Consider the following 10,000-nt stretch of genomic DNA (forward strand, 5'->3'; position numbering starts at 1 on the left):
TTCCTCGCAGAGTTAAACAGTAGGGTTAACTACACGACCCACTGCTACCACAGATCTCTTAAGTTCCTCTACTTGCTTCGCATAGTGGCGAAAGAACACCCTGGAAGACTTCCAGCCCGTGTATGAACGGAGATGTTCAAAATCCATACAATTAAAGAAATTTAGGGATGAGGCAACTTTCCTCGGATCGTGACCTGCGGGTGTACTGTCAGGATCCGCTCTGCGAATAAAATATGTCATTTTCGCTCTGAGTTGATTCAGAGATAAATTTGAGCCTGATGTTTCTCCCCTGAATAGTTGACTACCCTTGAAGTCTGAAGTTCTACGAAGATAGACCTTTAGGCATTCTACTGGACATAGAGATGCATCTTCTTTCAGAGGACAGATTCTCCAGGGACCCCACCTGTTGGTGGGTAACTCATTCTTGGCGAGAAACGTAGGATCCGGAAACAGGTTCAGCTCCCCCCCATCCAGGAACTGAACACGACCTGCCTCTCTCGAGAGGGCTACGATCTCACTAACCCTGGCCCCGGACGCGAGTGCAAATAGGAAAATAACCTTTTGCGTCAAATCCTTTAACGCACATTCTTCATTGCTCAACAAGGAGGCGAAATGAAGAACTTTGTCTAAAGACCATGAGATGGGCTTTGGAGGTGCTGAAGGTCTGAGCCTAGCGCAGGCTTTCGGAACTTTATTAAAGATCTCGTTACCTAGGTCGATCTGGAAGGCAAATAAAATGGGTCTCATCAAAGCCGATTTACACACTGAAATCGTGTTAGCTGCCAATCCTTGGCCATGGAGATGGATGAAGAAAGATAAGCAGAAATCTGTTGAGATCTCCTGCGGATTCTTTGCCTTTACAAAGGCCACCCATTTTCTCCAAGATGACTCATATTGCCTTCTAGTCGATTTGCACTTGTATTCCTCTAGGAAGTCTATGCTGGCTTTCGAAATCCCGAAGCGCTTTCTCACCGCTAGGGCGAGAAAATCATGAGCTGCAGGGTCTGGGTTTTCTGTAATGAAGCGCAGACAGTCGACTTCTGGACTCGCTGGGTCAGAACTGGATGTGGTAGCGGCACGAACTTCATCTGTAGTTCCAACGCCAAGGGGAACCACATGCTGTTCGCCCACTTGTGGGCCACTATTGCCGCTACCCCCTTGAAGGATCTCAGTTTGTTGAGGACCCTCAACAGAAGGTTGTGAGGAGGGAACAGATAAATCCTGGACCATCTGTTCCAGTCGAGGGACATTGCGTCCACTGCTTCCGCTAAGGGGTCCTCGTACGGGGACACGTACAGGGGCAACTTCTTGTTGTCTTTCGTCGCAAAGAGGTCTATTTGCAGTTCTGGGACTTGATTCAGAATGAAGGAAAATGATCCTGCGTCTAAGGACCATTCCGACTCTATCGGTGTGAACCTGGATAGAGCGTCCGCTGTCACATTGCGGACTCCTTGAAGGTGAACTGCCGACAGGTACCACTTCTTCTTTTCCGCCAATCGGAAAATGGCTAACATCACTTGGTTGAGAGGTGGTGACCTCGACCCTTGTCGATTCAAGCATCTCACAACCACCTCGCTGTCTGTCACCAATCTTATGTGGATCGAGTGACGCGGGGAGACTTTCTTTAAGGTAAGGAGCACTGCCATAGCTTCTAGAAAGTTTATATGAAAGGTCCTGAATAGCTTGGACCAAGTCCCCTGGACTTTTTTCCGATGAGAGTGACCTCCCCATCCCTCCTTTGAGGCGTCTGAGTGAATCGTCAACGACGGGGGAGGTGGCTGAAGAAGAACAGACTTCTTTAGATGTCTGGCTTGGGACCAAGGTCTGAGAAGAGTACGTAGCCGAGGCGGCACTGGTCTTCTCAGGTCTCTTCGCGCGTTTGATGCATACCTTCTCCAAACTCCGGTTGCATCCTTTAGCTGTGCTCTTAGCACTAGGTCTGTCACTGAAGCAAACTGGAGAGAGCCTAGTACCCTCTCCTGTTCGCGTCTTGATATCCTTTCGGAATCTAGAAGTCTCTTGACAGAGCCCGCTATCTCCTTCCTTTTCTTCATTGGGATGGAGAAACTGTGTGACAAAAGGTCCCAGTGGATTCCCAGCCACTGGAACTTTTGGGATGGAGAAAGTCGAGACTTTTTCTTGTTGATCTTGAAGCCTAGGTACTCTAGGAACTGGATCACCTGACTGGAAGCTTGCAAGCATTCGGTCTCGGATGCTGCCCACACCAGCCAGTCGTCCAGGTAGGCTACTACCTGAATTCCCTTTAGGCGTAATTGTTTGAGAGCTGCGCTCGCAAGCTTCGTGAAAATCCTTGGGGCTATGTTTAGCCCGAATGGCATGGCTCTGAAGGCGTACAGTTTTCGTTGTAGCCTGAACCCTAGGTAGGGGGAGAGTCGACGGCTGATTGGAATGTGCCAATAGGCGTCTGACAAGTCTATAGAGACTGAGTATGCCCTCTTGGGCAGTAAGGTCCTTATGTGTTGCAGTGTTAGCATCTTGAATTTGCAATTCACTATGAACTTGTTGAGTGGTGACAAGTCCAGAATGACTCTGAGCTTTTCCGAGTCTTTCTTGGGAACACAAAACAGCCTCCCTTGGAATTTGATGGACTTCACCTTTCGGATCACATTTTTCTCCAACAGTTCTTGAACGTACTCCTCCAAAATGGGGGTGGAGTGTTGGAAAAACCGAAGGCATGGGGGTGGAGTGCTGTACCAGCTCCAACCCAGTCCATTCTTGAGTAGGCTTTGGGCCCAGGGATCGAAGGTCCAGCGATCCCAAAATTTCATCAGTCTCCCTCCTACCGGTATCATTTCACTTGGACTGCCGTCCTGAGGTCTTGCCTCCCTGACCACGACCACCTCTGAATCCCCTTCCCCTTGAGGGGCGCCTAGACGAGCCTCTGGCTGCTCCTCTAGGTTTTGCACGAAAGGAAGAAGACTGTCCTTCGAACGTTGGGGCGAATGTGGTTGACTGACCTGGCACCGCCTGGGGTACCCACTGAAAGGCAGTCGGGGTTTGTGCCACCATTTGGGGCACTGGAGGCAAAGGCAATTGCAGTTGCTGTCTATAAGGCTTGGCTGGCCGAGATGGTAGCCTAGTCTTCATATTCTTCCTCTTTGGTTGAGGACCCTCATCCGGGGAAGATTTTCTTTTGATAGCCAGGCCCCACTTCTGGAGAAGATTTCTATTCTCCACGGCGGCCTTATCAACAACCTCTTTGACCACATCGGTAGGGAAAAGGTCTTTTCCCCAAATGTTGGAGGAGATTAACTTCCTTGGCTCGTGTCTCACCGATGCCCCGGTGAACACGAACTCCCTGCAAGCTCTCCTTGCCTTGACGAAGTTATAAAGGTCCTTCGTCACTGTGGCTAAGTGAGACTTAGCCACTACCATGAACATTTCATGGACCTTGGGGTCACTTGCCATCGTCTCGAGAGTAGTCTGATGAGACATTGAGGCAGCCAGTCTTTCTTTTGTCTCGAACTCTCTTCGTAAAAGAGATTCGGACAGCTTGGGGAGGTCCTCGCCGAATTGCCGTCCGGCAATATCAGCCTCCAACTTTCCCACTGAGAATGTTAGATGGACATCCTTCCAGTCTTTGTGGTCCATAGGTAGAGCCAGCGACAAGGGTTTACACTCCTCCAAGGAGGGGCAAGGCTTGCCGGCCTCGACTGCCTTTAGGACAGCCGCAAACCCTTTCTGTAAAAAGGGGAAGGCTCTATCAGGAGAGGACACAAACGAAGGGAGCTTCTTGCTCAATGCAGCTACCTTCGAATTCGAGAAGCCCCTCTCTTTCATCGAGGATGAAAGTAGGGCTTGAGCCTTAGCGTGGTCCATAACAATGACCTCCTTCGGCTCAGTCTCCTCCCTTGAAGCTGGTTCTTTTCTCAGCCGGACATAGCAGTCCGGATATGATGCCTTGCTGGGCCAGAATTCTACCTCCTCTAGGGGAACTGAACCCAGCTTATCCGAAATGACGATCTTTCCAGTCGTCATCGGCATGTGCTCAGCATACCTCCATGGGTTAGCATCTGAGCATATGGGAAGGTCTTTCACATTGAGCCTTTTCCGGGGCCCATGTGATTCTGCCAGGGACTGCATGCGCAGTTCCATTGCAGCCGCCTTCTCCTGATTATCCTTCTGCATTTGTTGGATCATTCCAACAATCGAAGAGAGGGCCTGTCCCAGTTCTACTGGGAGGCCAGCCGATGTTGAGGGGATAGGCTCCGGCATCTGAACCGGAGCAGCCGACACCTCGTCGACCTCATCCTCTACGACATCCGGGGTTTGAACTTGATCCTGACCTTCTGCCAGGAGGTCTTCTTCCAAACGATCGTCCAGGTCAGACATCCTGTCACACAACTGGATGTCTTGCATCGCATCTGCGACTTCCTCGTCCACCTGGACTTGATCTTGAAGGATCTCCTCTTGAGGCTGGGGAATCACTGCCTCAGCTGATGCCTGGGGAAAAAGATACGCCCTCATCTTCTCACTTGGAAGATAAGGGCCAGAGGTGTTCTTCTTGAAGCCCCTTACCCAAGTACGAAGCTTTTCCCTAGCTATATCCCTTGATTCCGCCGTTCTAGGGGAATCAAAAGCCTCAGTAATCAGGTTAGTGCATACAGTACATACCTGAGGGTCCCAATACTGGAGATCATCCTTGGAGACAGCGCATGCTGCGTGTCTCCTACAACACTCATGTCCGCAGAGGTTCTTGCTGCGGACATTGCAGAAAACATTTCCGCACTTCGGAGGGTCCTCCTGTAAAGAGAAGAAATTTCCATGAGTATCAAGTGAACTATGTATCACTGGATATGCATAGTATAGCATAACAATTCATAATTGAAAGACACACACTTGTGTTTCCCTCACAACCCATTGTTGCAGCCTTCCGGATAATAAAATCAAAAATGGTTTATCTCTACTAGAGTAACCAATGCAAGGTTTCCAGAGGAAACAGGTGGAGCTCACACCTAGGCAATGATTTTAAAAATCCTGGATAATAGACGGGGAAGAACTCTGCTTCCTGTCTGAGGGCAACAGCAAAGGGCTGTGTAAGAAAACACAATAGTATTAGAAGATACAGTGCTGTACCTAAACTTTTACTATAGTTTTCTTCTTACTGTATATGCTATACAGAAGAATACTAGTACAGTATAGGAGGATGTGTGCCGGCCTGCCTTTGCCGGCCGGCACACACCACAATTAGCTTTAAAGTATACTACTTAACAGCTATAGGGCGGCAGCCCTCTGGTTCAAATGCCTGTGCCGGCGGCAGCAGCTGCCGGCCGGCAACAGCCAGTGTTGGCCGGCAATGATTGCCGGCCAGCAACTACACAAGGTAGTACCCAGCTGCCGGCCACACTCTTGGTGACCGGCAGGCAAGGACTGACATAAGCCGGCCGGCAAAGGTACAAGACCGATGCCAGCCGGCAGCAAAAGAACCAGAAGACTACCCCTGCCCGGCTGCCGGGACAGGTACAGCACTAGAAGAAAATAGAATGGATGCCGGGATAAGAGTGTACACAACCCCCCAAGCCCGGCAACCGAAAGAGTGCATATAAGGAAGGGAGAAACTTAATTCAGGCTTCCTTGACCAATGCCGTCCGGCTCTGCCGGCAGGCATGGATGAGGGACCAAGAGAGGTCCGGGCAGCACTCGAAAACATAAGACCCTTGCCGTCCAGCGTCTCTGCCGGCCGGCAATGGGCTTAGTCAATCCATATCCCAACCTATACTAGGTCCAGAAGTAGAATGACATATGGTACAGTAATACCCCTGCCGGCCAGCTCTGCCGGCCGGCAGGGTACAGTACAGTAATGGCTAGGCCATTACGGAGATAGAGGGGGAAGGGACAAGAGGGTCCTGCCAACCTTGCTTTAGTGACAGATCACCCGCAGCCAAGAACTCTGTCTTAGCCTAAGGGAGATCTAAGGGAAAGTGCCAGCGCAGTAGTATAATACCTGCCAGCTTCCAGAGCACCAAAGCAAGGAAGGCGTTGCAACTCCCAAGGGAAGATTTATCCTCCCCGAGAACAGCAACAGGACTTAGTCTGGTCGATCACACAAGAAGGAATCATAACTACAGAAACCTTCGACAGTGACCTAAGGGAGCTCAGCTCCCTTTGTAAGTGTTAGGTCAGCGAGGGAGACTCTGCCCCAAGCCAAACAACACGGACTCAGACTAAAAACTCTGTTGTTCTGTCCCTCTTTGAACCAGACTCAGCAGGAACAGGAAGGTACAGTAACACCCTAGTATAGTTTTATCGAAAATAAATTCGGAAAAAACCACTTAGGGATAAGCCCAAGGCTTAAACAGAGGGAAAGGGATTGCATACCTTCTCCGAAGAAAAGAAAGCAACCGGGGAGTATGATAAAGTATACTAAGGCTCCATAAGCAATTAGCCTAGGCACCAAGAGAATCGATTACCTAATTCACCGAAACTCTCACGTATACAATCTTGGAAATATTCCACACAGTCTAAAATGTATAAAATAGCCTAAAGCTTCAATAAAATTTTAATTACACTCGGAAAAACCATAATCATGCATTAAGTACTAGGACCAAACGACTAGGCTACATGGCCTAGCGTAGGCCAGAATGGCGAATACTTCGCCAAATAATACTAAGCACGAAAGGAAATCCTATGTAAAGCTAAATAGCTAAATTTTATTAAGCAAAACAACCAGGAATGTCACTCTGACTAACTAATTTATACCTAGCGAGTGACAGTGTCCAGGACACCTCTGGTAGGCTACGGCTCTTGTATCAAAGATTAATCCTATTAATCACTCAAAATTTTACCAAGAGCCTACATTTATACATAACAGACACTATACTCAACTTATCCGAGGTCAACGAAGACGAAGAAGCCATGAAAAGTTGAATAAATCCAAGATTTGCGAGAAAAACAGGAAAAAACACCGAGTTGTTAAGCTACGCAAAAAGGAATGCAGATGGCGCCAGGATTGGCGCCAGGCACGCATACGAATCGGGGGATAGGGATGCCTTGGGAGCGGCTCCCCTTTTTCTTTCCCGAATTCGTATCTCGTCAATCTCCCTCCTACGAGACGAATCTCTATTCAGGTCGTAGATTGCCATGTGACGTGTCTAGAATACGTCCTCTGATATGTCGCGATATCCCTTTCACGAGGGATACTCGCTCCAGGAGTTAGAATTCTGGTACCTTAAGGTAAATTCTCTGGGAATATCGCCGTAGTTGTAATATACCCTAGGAAGCTACCCTATAGGAACTTCCATCAGGACGACATGGCTTGAGCCCAAAAATATATATATATATATATATATATATATATATATATATATATATATATATATATATATATATATATATATATATATATATATATATATATATATATATATATATATATATATATATATATATATATATATATTGTGTATACATACCTTTAGAGTAAAACTCATAATTCACCTTTAAACTGTAATTATACTTCAAAGGTAAAATATACTACAACAGTTAATATACTGTACTTAAATAATAATAATAATATAGTACAGTACATTAAAATCTCAAACGCGAGCCTTTTAATGTTCTTTACTACCAAGGTGGAAGAAGAAGAGTTAAGGAGAGTTCATGAGAAAACGAGGTTTGTGTTTTCCCGCGCGGTGACGTCACTCGGAGCACAGCTGAGCAAGTGGCAAGAGGTTCGGTTCATCGACACTCACTTTTTTGGACAGTTTAGAGGGAATTTGTCGATCTTTTAACATTTCATATTTTCCAGTCAGTTCATAAGAGACAACAAACATGGTGGTATGTTCTCTCTTGGGGGCTGCCTTCACCATCAGTGCAAATCGTTCGAATTGCCTTGTCTTGTAGTGATGTGCTGTGTTTCTTTGCAGTGATAACGATCGACAACGCTAAGAAAGGGCATTTCATTTTAGAGATATCTGAAGGATCCATCCCTTTGAAAAACTGGGGTTAATCTGTGCCTGATTTAATGTGAAGAATGTAAGAATATGCTCCATATCTATAGGCAAGACTATCTAAAAAGAACGAACGAACAATATACGTTAGGATATCATCCTGAAAATGAACGCAAATTGAAAGATACTGACTGCTGTGCCTACTCAACACGTATACAAAGGATTTAACTCAAGGTAAATACTGTTTTGGTTTTATTAATAGTAGAGTATTCTAGTCAGCTTAGCCAATTTTGGAGATAAAATCAGGAGAGAGAGAGAGAGAGAGAGAGAGATCGGTATGCTTTCTTTTTGTATAATTTTATTTTATGTTTATATCCGTGCAACATTTTTGGTTGATGATTGATATAATTTTCGTTAAAGTTATTTTACTTAGTCCTATTTTCAACTCTTGTCATATTGTTTGTTAACTCTTTTGTGCTATTAGAACCATTGCTACAAATTAAAATACCTAGGCTTACAGCATATAGGCACATAGGTCTAATCTAGATTTTTTTATGGCACAAGGAAAATTTGACATGTCTCTCTCTCTCTCTCTCTCTCTCTCTCTCTCTCTCTCTCTCTCTCTCTCTCTCTCTCTCTCTCTCTGAGACAGTGAGATACTTATCAATCCGTGCCCCCAAGAGCACCTTAAAAGTCCTCCCTTAATTCATCTGCCAAAGAAAGCTCTTTTTAGACAATTATAGGAGTCCTTTTGGGGGAGCATTTCGTGCGGTTATATCTAGCCAAAGTAAATTAACTATAGAAAGTAGGCCTGTACAAACCCTTCATGGTTTTCGGTAGGCATATATAGAATTATATACTGATATAGACCTAGGTCTTTTTCAAGTAACAAAAGTAACACAACAAAATTCTCTCTCTCTCTCTCTCTCTCTCTCTCTCTCTCTCTCTCTCTCTCTCTCTCTCTCTCTCTCTCTCTCTCTCTCTGTGTGTGTGTGTGTGCGAGAGATAGACTTTTGTCAATCCGTGCCCCCTAAAGCTCCTTAAAAGGACTCCCCGATTTTGCCTACTAAAGAAACCTCTTTTTAGACAATTATAGGAGTCCATTTAGGGAAGCACTACTGGCAGGTATATCTAGCTAAAGTGAATTAACTATAGTAAATAGGTCTGATATTATGGCCAAAACCCTTTTCATTTTCTGCAGACATTTAAAATTTTACATCGATACAGGTCTAGGTGTTTATTAGGTCAAGTAAAAATCACGACAGAATTCTCTCTCTCTCTCTCTCTCTCTCTCTCTCTCTCTCTCTCTCTCTCTCTCTCTCTCTCTCTCTCTCTCTCTCTCTCTCTCTTACTTTAGTAATATATTGTATTATCCTTTGTTGTATTTTATTTATAAGGAATGATACTAAACAATTGGCGAAGATTATAAACTATAGTAATGATTTTCAATTCCAAGACTCAAAAATAGTTTATATTGAAACAGTGAATATTCATTATAGCCACTACTATTTAGCAATACCTTTGCCTAATTTTCTGAAGCAGGATTTTATTCAGTACCTTAGCATTTGTGTATTATTTTACTACTGATAAGCTTATATGGGAATATATTTTTTTCTGTAATAGGAAATATATATTTTTATCACATTATAACTACTTGATAAGGAACGAATTGAACTGTAAAACAGTGTAATTGTGCTCTATGGCTACAAATATATTGAAGTAATATTTGAACGTAAATAGTTGTTCCGTGTGACTACTATATAGACCTAACACTGACTCGTCTCCAGCAGCTTCGAGCTGCTCCGGATTTTCCACCTCCTCTTCTTCCACCTTGCTTTACTACAGTAAATAGTCGGACATGTATAACAACCTTACATGCAACCCGCTCCCCGATCCTCTTAACCCCCCCCCCCCCCCCCCCTTTTTTTTTTTTTTTTTTTTTTATTATTAGAGATGGGTCTGTCCCATTTTGTTAGTATACCAAAGTTGACTTTAAGCCCAATTTTGCCCGAGAAAATATAGGATCTACATCTGTTTGTTTTATTTATTAAGCAAACTATAAAAAAGTACGTGTTATGTATATACTAAAT

Source organism: Palaemon carinicauda, chromosome 27, assembly GCF_036898095.1.
Source record: "Palaemon carinicauda isolate YSFRI2023 chromosome 27, ASM3689809v2, whole genome shotgun sequence".
Taxonomy (NCBI): Eukaryota; Metazoa; Arthropoda; class Malacostraca; order Decapoda; family Palaemonidae; genus Palaemon; species Palaemon carinicauda.